Below are 14604 nucleotides of genomic sequence, written 5' to 3'. Positions count from 1 at the left end.
TTTTCAAAAATACCCAAAGGAGTTGCTTATGCTGAGGATCCTAGAATTTACATACATTATCATATTGAAGAACTAGGAGTTGAAGAGATTATGAACATGTATAGAACAGTAATTTATGATGTTAATGTAAATGTGAAACTGGAACATAAGATAGTTGAAACCCTAGGTTTTGTGGAGATTCTTAGTATCCTTGATTTTCCAAAGGATGTTATAAGGATTGTGTTAAGCAGAGTTCATGGGGAGTTCTTTTGGTTGGATTCAATTCACAAGATAACAAAAGTAGTTAGGGCAGTGACAGGCTTACTTTCCACCAGTAGCAGGCCTGACAAGACTAAAAGGGTTCCAAATGACACTGTAATGATCCTAACCGGTGCAACCTTTGACAAGAGATCCTTGAGAGTAAATGATGTAAAGGATATCAATGTAATAAGGTTCATCAACATGATTCTTGGATACAAAGTTACACATACCAACAGATTAAACTCTGTTTCTAGCTTATGTATAAAGAGTGCCTATGACATGGTAAACACTAATGCAAAGATTGACATATGTGAATGGTTGAAGGATGAACTGATAGACAATCTAAAGAAAATCAAAGGTGATAAGAAAGGTACATTCAGATTTGGCAACTTACTTGTATGCTTACTGCTATATATTACCAAGGAAGTACCCGGTATTGGTAGAAAGGATTTTGGTTTTGACATACAAGTAGGAAAACAACTTTTGGACATACTAAACAACATGGAAGATGTCAGAGAAAAGAACATAAATGAACACTTTCAGACACTGAAGGATATAATGAAAACTAGGATAAGGCTATCTCAATCTATAGTAGATAAATATCAAAAGGAGATATGCTTTGTGATAAACAAAGATGAAATCTGGATGGAAGCAGTGGTTCCAAGGACTATTTGGGTTACAGAGATGGGATATGAGGCTGATGAGAACATAATAGAAACTTATGCAAAAGCCCTTCTAGAAGCCCCTAAAGAACCAATTGAAGAAATATTTGGAAATGTGGAAACAATTGAAAGAAAAGTTCAATCACAAAAAAGATTAAAGAAAACTGAACAAATAGTTAGAAAAGGAACAAGGCAGGCTAAAGCAATCAAGGAAGACATATTGAATAAAACTGGTATTAAGGAGAGTGACTTGGAAGGACTACAACCGGAAACACATCTTTCACCAGTTGGTACCTCCTTTGATAGTGAAATATTGGCAAAGTTTAAAAGGGTAGTAAGAAAAAGAAAACCTTCACCGGTACCCACTCCTACACCTAAAAGAACAAGACATAAACAACAAGCAGTTAGGCCTCCAACAAAGAAGTTAACACCAAAGAAAAGGAAAGAAAAACAAGTTGTTCCTCCACTTGACAACCTTTTGAATGAGATCACGAAAAATGGTAACTTATCAAACATTAGCAAGTTGTATGATACTTTTAACAGTGATGAAAAGGAAAGCATTGAAAATAGTGTTATCCTACATTTGGATATCTACAAGAAATTTTTGATTGAGGTTGTAGATGACTTACCCAATGAGTTGTATAGAAGGTTAGAAGCAAGGAGAGAAGCATTTGTTGAATTGGATAAAAAGATGAAGGTAGAGAAACTACTTGCAGTTCACCTAGTGAATTCAATAGAAGAAATTGATGAACTGATAAGTGAGGCTAAACGGACTGTATTTTCAACCGGTCACCGACATGTAGCACTAATGGCTGGCAGAGTTAATGAGATCACATAAGAGATGACAGATAAATGGGATATATTCTTTGTTGAGAAATGTAATGCCCCTACCCTAGTCGGACTTGTAAAACCCGTTTGACCTTGGTTGACTTCCTATGTGGCATTCTTGAATGATAGGTTAACCGTGATGCAATGTGTAGTTTAGATAATATAAATAATTGTGCATACCTATTATTGTGCTTTTGCATCGATTCTTGTGTAAATGTAATTGTTTCCTGATTCTTGTGATAAATCTCGAGCTAACGCCTTCATTGAATATGTATATGTATATGTATATGTATGCTTGTGTGATTCATGGGTGCAGGAGATTGCAGGTATAACACCGCCTAGGGTGAGGTTCATCTCCTTCGGCATTCGCAAGGTTGAGTAAACCTCCTGCATCCTTAGAATTTGGGTTTGGGGGTCATAAAACTCTCATCTTGCCTTAGCCATGGTCAGGTGAGCGTCGTGTGTGGTCCATAGGGTTTTCTTTTCGTTGGGTTGCGTGTCGTGTGATTGGTGGATTTCCTCGATTTGTGTGCCTTGCGCAGGGTAAGTGGAGTTTGTTATCCTAAGTATTTAATTCAATTTAAAGAGTGGATGTACGCATTAGTAATTTAGAAATTTAAAATAGGTAGTTTCTTTTATATGATTAATCGTTAATTTAAAGAGATCGCTTTAATTATAATTGTAGCAAGCTTAAAGTATTTAACTTGAATTAATGTGTTCATTTATGCAGTAGTAAGTTGAGAGATTAAAATAAATAGGTTTCCTTCATGAGATTAGTCATTTATTAAAAAGATTGCTTTATTATGTGTAGCGAGTTTAATTTAATAGTTAATTTTAAAATAACGAATTCAATGAGATTATGCGTTTTAGAAAGGAAAGATTTAAAGTCATTTGGAAATAGAAATAAATTAAATATTTTCGCATTTTGGAAAAAGAAAGGGGAAAATTTTATTATTCAAAGGAAATTATTTGTAAACTTGTAAAGTTGATATAGTTTAAAAGATTGATTTTTTTGGAAATTTAAATTTATCTAAATGCTTGACCCTGGTCAATAGTTTCGAAATATAATGTAGGCCTAAATTAATATTGAGAAATTAAAATTAAAACTAAATAAGAGATAGAAGCATTTTAATTTTAATTAGAATAAAACGAGTTAGATTTATTGAGTAGTGGATAAAGAATGATTTCCATTTTCATTTCTTTTATTTAAAAAAAATGCTTAAATTCGAAAATTGAAAATTAGGTAAAAAAAAAAAGAGGTTTTCTCATTTAACCTAGTTTTTTAAATATTTTGGGGGGGTTCTTCTTTTTGGGGAGCTTTGGAGAAAAGAAAGGGGGAGATTTTGGAAGGAGGGATTTTTCTACAGGTGGGCTCTTCTTCAAAATTCTTGCCAGGAAAGCTAAAGGAGGTAGGTTTCTTGTTAACCCTTATTTCATTGTGAATCACAAAAAAAATGTGTTTGTTTTTTCCTCATGAAATTCTGTTTGTTTTGAAAAAAATCCATATTGGTTGTGTTTTAGATCAAGAATGTTAAAAGGTTTATGGGTTTTGAATAAATCCTACCCATTTGAAAGTTTTCTTGGGTTTTTAGAAAATCATGACTGCTGAAAAAAAAAAAAAAAGGGTTTCCCCATCTTGTTATTTTTTTTTGTCATTCTGGAAAAATTTATTTCAGACCCTGTGTGGGACTGTGAAAGGGTTAAATGGGGATGTTATTTTTAGTTTATCTTCATTCCAATAAATGGGGATTATTGCACTTTTTTTTTTTAAATATTTGATTTTTTAAAAAGAAAAAAGGAGGGATTTTTCTACAGGTGGGCTCTTCTTCAAAATTCTTGCCAGGAAAGCTAAATGAGGTAGGTTTCTTGTTAACCCTTATTTCATTGTGAATCAAAAAAAAAAATGTGTTTGTTTCTTCCTCATGAAATTCTGTTTGTTTTGAAAAAAATCCATATTGGTTGTGTTTTAGATCAAGAATGTTAAAAGGTTTATGGGTTTTGAATAAATCCTGCCCATTTGAAAGTTTTCTTGGGTTTTTAGAAAATCATGACTACTGGAAAAAAAAAAAAAGGGTTTCCCCATCTTGTTATTTTTTTTTGTCATTCTGGAAAAATTTATTTCAGACCCTATGTGGGACTGTGAAAGGGTTAAATGGGGATGTTATTTTTAGTTTATCTTCATTCCAGTAAATGGGGATTATTGCACTGTTTTTTCTTTTTAAAAAATCAAATATTTATAAAAAAAAAAAAAAAAGAATGGAAGAGAATGCAAAATCGAAATAAATTCGATCTAAAAGAAATTTAAAAAAAAAAAATTGAAAAAAAAAATATAAAAAAAAAATTGTTTTAGCGGCTAGCGTTGGAGGGCAGAGGAGCCAAGGGCACTACCCGTGCCCTCCTCCCCACAGGCCGTAGGGACCTGCAGCCACTAAGTGGCCCGCAGGGATCCCTACGTTCACTGTGGCCGCAGGGTAAAACCTGCGACCACGGTGGCTGCAGGGAAACCCTGCATCATGGACGCAGGGGGAGTCCCTGTGCCACAGTTTAGCAGCGAGGGAGTTGTGGGGTTCTTGCCTCTTCCATGTTGGAAGGTGGGCCCCGCAGTGCCCCCCATTTTTATTTTAGTTTTATTTTTTCTTTTTTTTTTTTTATTTAAGAAAAAAAATATATAATATAATAAATTAAATAAATTAATTTTAATGACAGTTCTTTTAAATATAGTTTTAGTTAATAATTAATTTTTTTATGAATATATATATTTAATGTGGGGGTTAATATATATATTAATAAATAATTAATATGAAATTCGTACGTTATTAAACAATATTTTTTTAATATATATATTTTTAAGGAAATTTATATATTATATCAAATAGTAATTAATAACTCATGATTTTTAATTAATACAGTATTCAGGAAACACATAGTGATTCTATCTGAGCATTCTAAGAACTTAGAAATAGAAATCTAAAATGTATAAGTATTTTAAGTTCGTCATGGAAATTCTAAAAGCTCAAATGACATGCTAAAAAAAAAGATCATTAGAAATTTAATAATGTGTCGATTGGAAGTTTGGAAGAAAATGATACCTTCTTTTAGTAAAATAAATAGTTTAGTTATTTCTTCCCCAATGATGTGAAAAAGATAATGGAAAAGATGGCAAGATTATTTTATGTTTTCGCTTGTGTTAAGTACTGGCAAGGCTTTGATAGGTTTGTTTGGACCTTGTCATCTGGTTACTTGTGTTGGTCATAGCCGGTTACATCCCTAGTCAAAGTATCGTCAGTCAATAGAACTTGTAATTGCTTTGAAGTGTTCAGTTGGATCTGCTTCAAAAGGGATCGTTATGTAATTACCGACCGAGGTGTCTATTGTATATTGGTTGTGTTCGCCTAAGTGGCAAAGATGTAAAAGACATATAAATTATGTATTCCTAACGATATTAAATACTAGAGGGGTCTTGCAGTTGAGCAGACCTGGAGATGTAGCCCTTTAGGGGTGAACTCCAAGATCAGACCCATGTTATGCGATGCCTTGTTTCTTTATTTCATATTATAAGTTATCATGTATGGTTGTTTTTCATAAGTGTATGATGGAAATTTAATGAAGCTAAATCAAAGTGCATAAAATTAGACATCTCGATAAATGTAGTAATCAGGTTCATAAAACATTGTAAATTATGATTATGGAAAAGTATTTGGTTTATGTAAAAAAAAAAAAGGTAACAGTGGAAAGAATCTCGTTAGATTACCATTATTGTTTTAGCTTGGTATAAGTTGGTAAATGGAACGAATGTGATTGGGTAGCAAAGATAGAATTAATGTCATAATTTCTAAATTGAAATCTAATGGATGAACTTCATATGGGTATTTACTTTTGATCTTAGTAAATGAGTATCGCTATGTTAATTATATTTCACTAAATTGGATGAATTTGTTTAGTTATTTATGTTTTAATCTTAACAGATAATCCTTACCAGTTTAAATTTGATAATGGGTGAACTCAACTAGTGATCCATATTATAACCCTATTAAATGAAATCCTTTATGATTAGCTAAAATTGAACTGAAAGGGGAAGGTTTCAATTAGTTGTTCATATCTTAATCTTAGCAAATGTATCTCTTCATATTAACTTTATTGTAACTAAAAAGAGTGACACACATTAAGTTAGTTATATTGCAATCCTAATGGATGAACGTCACTATGAACTTATATCTTAATCCTGTAATAATGAATATCATCTTGCTAACTATATTTTAATTAAAGGGATGAACTCATGTGTACCTAATACATTTTCACCTAATTGAATTGAGCTCTATCTCTTAGTATTACTTTAACTTCGATGAAAGAACTCTATGGCTACTTGCATTTTATCCTCTATAACGAACTACGACTCATTAGTTGGTTATGCATGAATTCAAATGAAGGAACCTCACTCTATTAATTGTAGTTTAATCCTTAATGAATGAATCTCATCTTATTAGCCATACTTTTAATATTAAAGGATGATATCAATTGTGGGTGGCTTACCTTAAACCCATATGAATGAACTTTGTTATATTATTCATATTGAACCTTATGGGAGGCCTCTTAAGTTAATTATGTATTTAAGTGCATTGAGTAATTAACCTCACGATGGCCTCCTATCCACCTAGAATAAATGAACGCTCCCTAAAATTATAAGATGTCAATTTATCGAACATATATATGTCCATGTCGTGTGCATTGTCATGTAATTGAGATATCCAGCTTAATTGGATCGATTGTCGTGAGATGAGTTAAGTGTAAGGTTACGTAATCGCGTTGGGAAACTCCTTAGGTTCGTTTAGCCTTCTGCTATGTTATCTAGTTTTAGATAACTCCAAATTATCTTAATGTTGTAACTAATCAGTAATACTCTTAACTATTATTATAAAAAAAAAATATTTACACTCTATTTGAGTGTTTTTAACTTAAACCCTTTGGGGTTTCCTAGTGGGGCATTACACTTGGTATCAGAGCCCATGTTGCAACACTGGGATCTCTGGTTTTGCTTGTGCCCTTAGTTGGTGTGTGTGTGTCTACCTTATGTTGTATGCTTGTCCTCCTTGATGTGAGGGTGTGATTGAACAAACCCTACTTGTGTGTAACGTGTGTGTTCACACCTTGTTTCCACCTTCTTGATGTAGGTGTCTTGGAATGATTATATGTGCGTTGTCTGCTTATTAAGGTCTTGGTCTACGATATTCTCTTATTTTGAAAGAGAGTCGTATGTAACTTCGTTCTTGATTTGTTTTACTCTTTTGACTAATCCATCTGGGTTGGTTGGTATTATCTAGAATCTAAAAGTACGGTATGTGCTTGTTTATGGTATTGATCGATTTTAATGATAGTCCACTTGAAAGACTAGTATGGCAAATGTTAATGCTTATTATGTAGTACATTGAGTGATTATGACTCTTCTTCTTCTCTCTCTCTAGTAAATTAAAAGGATTTGATATGGGTAATTATCTCTTATTTAAGTTTTCTTATTGCAAGAGAAAGGATGATATATCTTGAGCCTTGTGTGAGCCTTATAATGTTTTTGTGTTTTAGATTGTGAAAGGGACTTGGTTTGGGAGTTAAATTTTGGTTAATGATAGAAAATGGTATGTTTGCATTAAAGGGTTCTCCATGTGCTTGGTAGGAGTAATATAATTAAATTCCATCTTAAGTAAGGTGCAAAAACACGTGCATAGTTGATTTTGAGCAAATTGTTGTTGTGAAATGAGTACCAAAAGAGAGCATGTTATAGTAGCTTCAGGAGTCTATTAATGCATTCCTCGAAAGATTGTTTTATGTGCTTATTCAACTAGTGTGATTTAGGACCTATTAAGAGATGCACCATTTAACTTGCTTTGGATATAGATAACTGTCTTATTGTGTTTCAGAAAGAGTAAATGAAACACTTGTTAAATTGTATGCATTAAATGTGTAAAATCTAGCAGATAGCTTTTCATTTAACTTCTTGTCGTATTATAAACTTTTGATGTTAGATTTGATGTATTATTGTATTGTATTACGAATAATGATTGTTCGCAAGAAGACTTGTATTACAAAAAAAATTGTTTGTCTTGAATTCTTGATCGGAAAACTAGAACATTATAGTGAAACAATAATGGTTAGAAATGTCATGTTAGGTTGCTTTGGCACCCTCCTAAAAGATAGCGAAATGAAAACTGTGCAACTAAAATGACAGACTTATATCCGAGCATATGGTGTGATCTTGAAGTTCTTGTGTATTCGTAGGAAATAGTTGATTTTCCAACTCTCTCCCTCTTCTTGCCTAAAATATAGGAATTGTTGTTTTTGAAATACTATTTAGAATGCAGTGATTTAAAGGAAATTCTTATAACGCATATGAAATTGTATGTTGCTTTGGGCTTCTAATTGAAAGGGGAAAGTTTTTTGCCTTGGAAAAAGAAATTGCATAGTTAGTAATGTGAATGAAAATGCTTAGGCGAAATTGAGAAAGATATCAAAATGATGTTATTTCTTTGTGTAAATTTGAATTGTTGAGAATTTCAGTATGTGTATCTAGAGTAAACTTTACTTAGTGATTCATATGTAAAGCATAATTAAAACTTCCCTTAAGTACATGTTAGCATAATGTAAAGTACTCCCCGTAAATGTGACTAAACAAGTAATGGTGCTATTCTGTGTGTGTTGTAAGAAACCCGTACTTGCTATGTGTGCCCATGGGATGGTGAAGTAATCAACCATGGGGAAAATGTTTGCTTATGAGTATGGGAAACCATAACTATCTATGTGATGTTTCTTATTTGTTTCCTTACTGAGTGCCAACCCACGGGTTGTTGATAAGTTAGTATGTGAAGGGGTAGTAGTAGAAGTCACCATTCCTTGAATAGTATGAACAACGTACGAGTAATGTCGACGTGAAGCGACTTTAGCTTCCCTATTTTGAGGAAAAATATAGTTTTGTAATGAAACTATAACATAGGTGTACTCAATACTTCCCCTTGTGATGAACCAATTTACGAGGTTAATGTGTGCCAGCCTAATTCCTATCCTTTATTTTGAGCATATAGATGACAATTCTTGAGCATATGGATGGATTTTATTTGAGCATCTTTTGCCTTGTCTTCATGAGAGGCGTGTTATTTTTTTTCTTACATGAGTTGCCAACGGACTAGTGTTGGTAGACTTGTGGGTAGACCTTAGCCATGTATACCACTGGCTTACGACGAGTATCCTGAGAGGAACATCGCTATGTGGGGTGTGACCGACGCGTGCCTTATCCACGAGGTACACTACCATTCAGGATACGTCCATTGCGTGCCCTGTCTGCTTGGAGTATTGCCATGCCGTGCTGAGACACGATGCGGGATGTAGTAGACATTTCCATGCGGCCTACCGATAGGTATAGGGTAGAGCCATGCCGCGTGACAACATGATGCAGGGTGATGTCAAGGTGCACATTGCCATGTCATGCGGATGTGTGACTTGGCCACACCACATGATGAGCTACTAGGATAGCTAGACGATTGTCCCTTCCTTCCTCGTGGGTGGCTAGCTGCTAGTCACGTAGTGATGTAATGTGCACTTATGATTTTCTTTTATTTATTTATTTATTTCCTTTTGGGCCAGCAATTTATTTTACTTTGACCTTGACCGTTTAGCCATGACCTTGCAATCTTGATCTTACTTGATTTGATGTTGCAAATAAGGAAATTATTTTCTTGTCTTATTATTGGAATTGACAATTATTATCTTTATTCTTTTGTACTTTGGTGGCTAAACCGGTTTATCCTTATTGTTTTCATATGCTGGTCTTGTGTTGCAATGTGAAATTCCTCTCCAAGAATGTAGGAGACGGCTTGGATGAGTGTGTATGAGGAAGTAGACGTAGGGAACCTTGAGGATGGAGGTATGTGAGGCTATGAGACAGCTAGGATCCACTACCTACCTATGAGTGGTGACTATCTCTTGGAGGCTAAACACCTTACACAACAAGGGATATTCACGAGGGACTTGTATGGAAGGTAGCACCGCTATGGTGTACCCTAGCACCATCAAGCCCTTGAGTGAGATGTTGGATAATTTTTGATCATGTATTTGTTCTGAGAGCAGGCATAAAGATGAGGATCATAAATGTTACCTTTGACCGAGCATTAGACATGCTCACATGTGGCCTTTTGTGTTGTGCAAACCAGTCTTGTGGATGGATATTATGTGGAATCATGGATTGAATGGTATAACTTGTCACTATGTTATGGGGCATAGTCATTGGAAAGGTTCTTGTATGTCTGAAAAGTGTAAACAATTGAGTTCTTACATTGCTCTTATTTGTCAAAAGTTAACTTGGTTGTAGAAATTGATATTTGAAGCTAGTTCTATGCGATAAAGTTTTGTGAAAGAGATGAATTGGTGAAAGAAATTGACCTTGAGTGCATATTTTCTTGTCATGTTTGATAAATGAGTATGATAACTGTGTCTATATATTTTAATTTCTTTAATTTGGTGTAATAAAAAGGGAAAATTCTCGTTTCTCTACTATGATTGTGTGTAAATTCTAGAATATTTTAAGATGTGAATGATGTTAGATGCTGTCATGCCCACTCTTGGGCACGAACGGAAATTTTTTTTTTTTTATTTTTTTATTTTTTCAAAATACTTAACTAATTATCGACTAACTAAATTAACATAATGCAACCTTGTGCGATTAACTTAATTAAATAATGCGTTTAGGGTTGAGCCTATACTATATCTGTGTCGCTCGAACAATTAAGCTCAGCATAGGTAGCGGAATAACCAAGTTATCAATGAACTAATATTTCACCCTAATGGAAAATTTCACTAAACATCCTTAATGATTAATTAATATTCTAAAATGGCGAATTAATCTCGACCATATACTTTTAAGATTTACCTTAATTTTCTATCTTATTCCACTAGGATTCCTAATTTAATTTTCCTGGTGATTTAAAAACATTTTATTTAATTTGGAACATCTATATTTAAAATTCACTTTATAATCTTTTACCTGATTTGGCCCCCCCTTGGCCCTACAAAGAACTTTAATGGTTGGCACCCCTTTTTTTTTTAATTATTATTATTTTTTTTTAAAAAACTAATTCACCTAATATTAAAATCCTTCTATAACATTTCTTCTTCTTAAGCCCAATATTAACAAAAGTTTGCAAAACTTATCTTTACATTTAGCAATACAAATTAAATATCAATTTAATCCTACTATATATATATATATATATATATATATATATATATATATATACATAATAATCCATATATGCACTTATAACTTTATCAAAATGAGTTTATAATTATTTATCATAAGGGAGGAGAAAAAAAAAAGGGTGATACTTATCTTTTTTTTTGAAAGTAAATTCCCCCCCCCTTTTAAAAATAAACTTAAGTGGGTGTTGCCCTAACCCGAACTAGGGTTAGGGCGAATAGGATAACATCCTTCAATATCTTTTTCTTTTTACTACCAACTCTGAGTGTGTTTTGGGCGTGCAGGGTGGGTCGGCGGCCGAGAGGCAGCGCGCAGGTTGGGTCGTTTGCCAAACCCTCACCCCACCCCCTTTTTATTTCGCGTTTGTTTTTTTAATGGCGGTGGAAAGGAGAGGAAGACGGCGAGTGAAACGGCGGAGCGGACTGGGTTATCAGCAGGCGGTGTAAACGGTGGACGGAGGAAGTATGAAACGCGGGCGGAGGGAACGCAGTGGGCGGGGGTATTTCCCCCTGGGCGCCACTGTGGCTACCCACAGCGCGGCCGGGCGCCGCCCACTGTGGGTAACCACAGTGGCGGCCGGGCGCCTCCCGCGCCACCGCCGGCCACTGTGTATACAGTGGTTCGGCTCACCCGATATACCCTACCTCAGCTGCTTTAAAAAAGAACATTAGTGCGAAATTAATAAAAAAAACGTTCATTGTTTTTGTTTTGGTTTTTTTTTAATGCGTTTTTAATGCGAATATATATATATATAAGGTAAGATAGGTATAGTTTTGATTGTTTTCCTTTAAAACAAGGCAGGTTTATTATTAGATATTATCCATAAATATATATATATATATAAAAGTATATATATATCTATATATATATACATATATATATATATATGAATGTATACGTTTTTTTAAATGACCTTTTTAACAAATCTATCAGACTTTCTTTTCCAGATACTTAGTATTATCTGCTGTAAATACTTTTTTTTTTTGTTTGGACAGTTTTCAAGATAACATTTTTAGAGCTAAAATTTTTGAATATGTTTATGTATATATTGCTACCATTTTTTTTTTGTCTATGACCCATATAGGCTTTCCTTATGAGTTTAATATTGTTTTGTAAATCATCCAAAATGCATACAAGGGTTTTACTATTATGATTTGCAGAATTAGAAATGAGGGAAATATATCTTATTCTGAAAGCCAAATGACTAAAACTTGTTACAAGGAATAGACTTTTTAATAAATTTCTTTTGCAGTTTTAAAAAGAGAAATAATGGACTGTTTCATCTAAATTTACAGCAACCTAGTTTCATTTATTTGCAAAATACATGAAAAATAAAATGCATCTACTTTTCCTTTGTAACATAAAAATTTTCATAAAATCTAATACATTACTTTTTCATTTGCAACTACTAGAAATAGGGATAGAAAGCATCAATTATTTCATTATCAAGTAGAAATCAAGTAATTTCATGTACACAAAAACAATCTTGAATACAATGGGTTGAGCACCCTACAAGGTGTTTCTCTACATAGTTACTTAAAAATAATACAACCCCTTTTTTTTGAAGGAAAATACTACAACATTGGATGCTTCCATTTCTCCCCTATCTTTTAAACATTTTGCTGCAACAAAAATCAGCCACATAGCTCTTTAATCCATCTTTTCCCATTCCCATGCAACCTGCAATAAAACATATTTTGACCATGGGAAGCTCACCTCCCAGCCTAGGCTTACTAGAAGCCACCCCCGAGCTTGGAGAACCAAGCACTAGACGGGCTACAAACATGCAAAACCACTATAAACACATAGGAACACATTTACAAACAAATTTCCCTTCCCCAAGTTTCACATTCACCACTTTCATGGTGACTCTTCCATGGGTGGAAGTGGACCATGTACCTATGGGGAGAATGCATGCCAAAACAATACTACATTAGCCATTTCATGGCAACACAAATGCAACCCAAATACTTTCACAAACCTTATGCCCCCCAAAAAGGCTCAAGGCCATATATGCTCCCCTTATGACCCCCAAATGCATACACAAGGCTATGCATCAAGGGTCACCAAGGACTCCCTTGAGAACACTCTCCATAAGGAGAGCCTCTCACCCATGGCTGTCAAACTCCTTCCACCCCAAGATCTTCCTACCCTCCCAAGGATAGGAGATCTTGGACACTCCCAAAACATTAAGAACACAAACAATTTACAAAGAAGAGAACTACACATTTTTAACCTCAACAATAAAAACTTCATAATGCACATTCTCACATACAACTCTTTGCTTTCACAAAACAACACAAAATTAACATTTACCACATAACAAGAGAAGAAGGGAGTAACCAACCTTATTCTGCCAAAAGGTATGCTAACTTTAGTTGGGGATGAGCTGCCCAATTTCCACTATCTTTTCTCCCAAAATTCCACTAAAAAAAGTCAACTCCTACTAACTTTTTCCAAACAAGCAAAATCTCCAAGAAAGGAGAGTGGGTGATTTCTCACTAAGTTTGAAAAATCTTGCCTAAGAAGGCCTCTCACACACTTCCCAACCCCTTGGGTGAGGTGTGAGTTCCCATTGGTTGCCCTTCCCAAACTCTTACACACTACCAAAATTGGAAAGGGAAAAGGTGGAAGAAGATGGGGAAGAGAGTTTGACTCCTAAAGGGAAGGTTCTCTATCCTAGGGAGAACTTTCTAAGTTCAATTTTCGTGCATCTTGGAATTATCACTTTTTGAAGTGACCTCATAGTCACATGGGAGAAGCCACATGTTGCAAAACACCCCTAACCCATAGGTATACCCTTAGGACCTTTGGAAAAGCCTAAAAACTTACCCTAGGAGTCCATTAAACCCTTTGGAAACCCCACTGAAGTTTACCTACGGGTCAAGCATGAGTTGACCACTCCCATGACTCCCTACCCAAGACAAATTTGGGACCACACACATGTTTTTGAATGGCTTTGGTAGAAACAAAACTCCCTCCAAGAGACAAGTCAACTCAATGACACTTAATTAGCACATGTGTCAAGTGACACAACAAAAATAAAATATAAAAATTACACATGGAATATGTCTCTTGAAGGATTACATAATTACACATAAATTAAATTTTACACTCAAGCATTATACACATCACAAATAAAATACGTTACAAGGGGAGGGGTGTTGTCTCTCCAAATAGACAACTCCCGGCTTAACAAACGCACATTGGTCTAGGCTTGATTCTCCATAAATTCCATGGTCACATGGATAATTTCCTGCGCATCTCAATTAACACATTAGTAACTCCAAATAATCACAATTATTCATAATCAAATACATGGATTCTATTGCAAATCAAACACTGATACATTAGGCAACAATAATTCAATTCCTCATTTGTTTTCACATTCAATTTCACATAAGCAACCAACATAATTTCCCAAAAATGAACCATTCATAAATATGCATCATTTTTCTTTCATCAAAATAAAATCCTGCAAATGACATTCACCACCATAATGTAATTCTATTCTAGTAACATATCTAAGGTTCCATAATCATCATGCATGAAATAAAACATCAACAAATGTCAGTGCGGTCCAAATCATGGTATCATATGTGTTCTAAGTCCATAATGCATAAAATAAAGCATCCATAA

The sequence above is a fragment of the Cryptomeria japonica genome, chromosome 4 (genome assembly GCF_030272615.1).
Source record: "Cryptomeria japonica chromosome 4, Sugi_1.0, whole genome shotgun sequence".
NCBI lineage: Eukaryota > Viridiplantae > Streptophyta > Pinopsida > Cupressales > Cupressaceae > Cryptomeria > Cryptomeria japonica.
The sequence above is the reverse complement of the archived record's forward strand: the minus strand, read 5'-3'. Positions refer to the sequence as shown.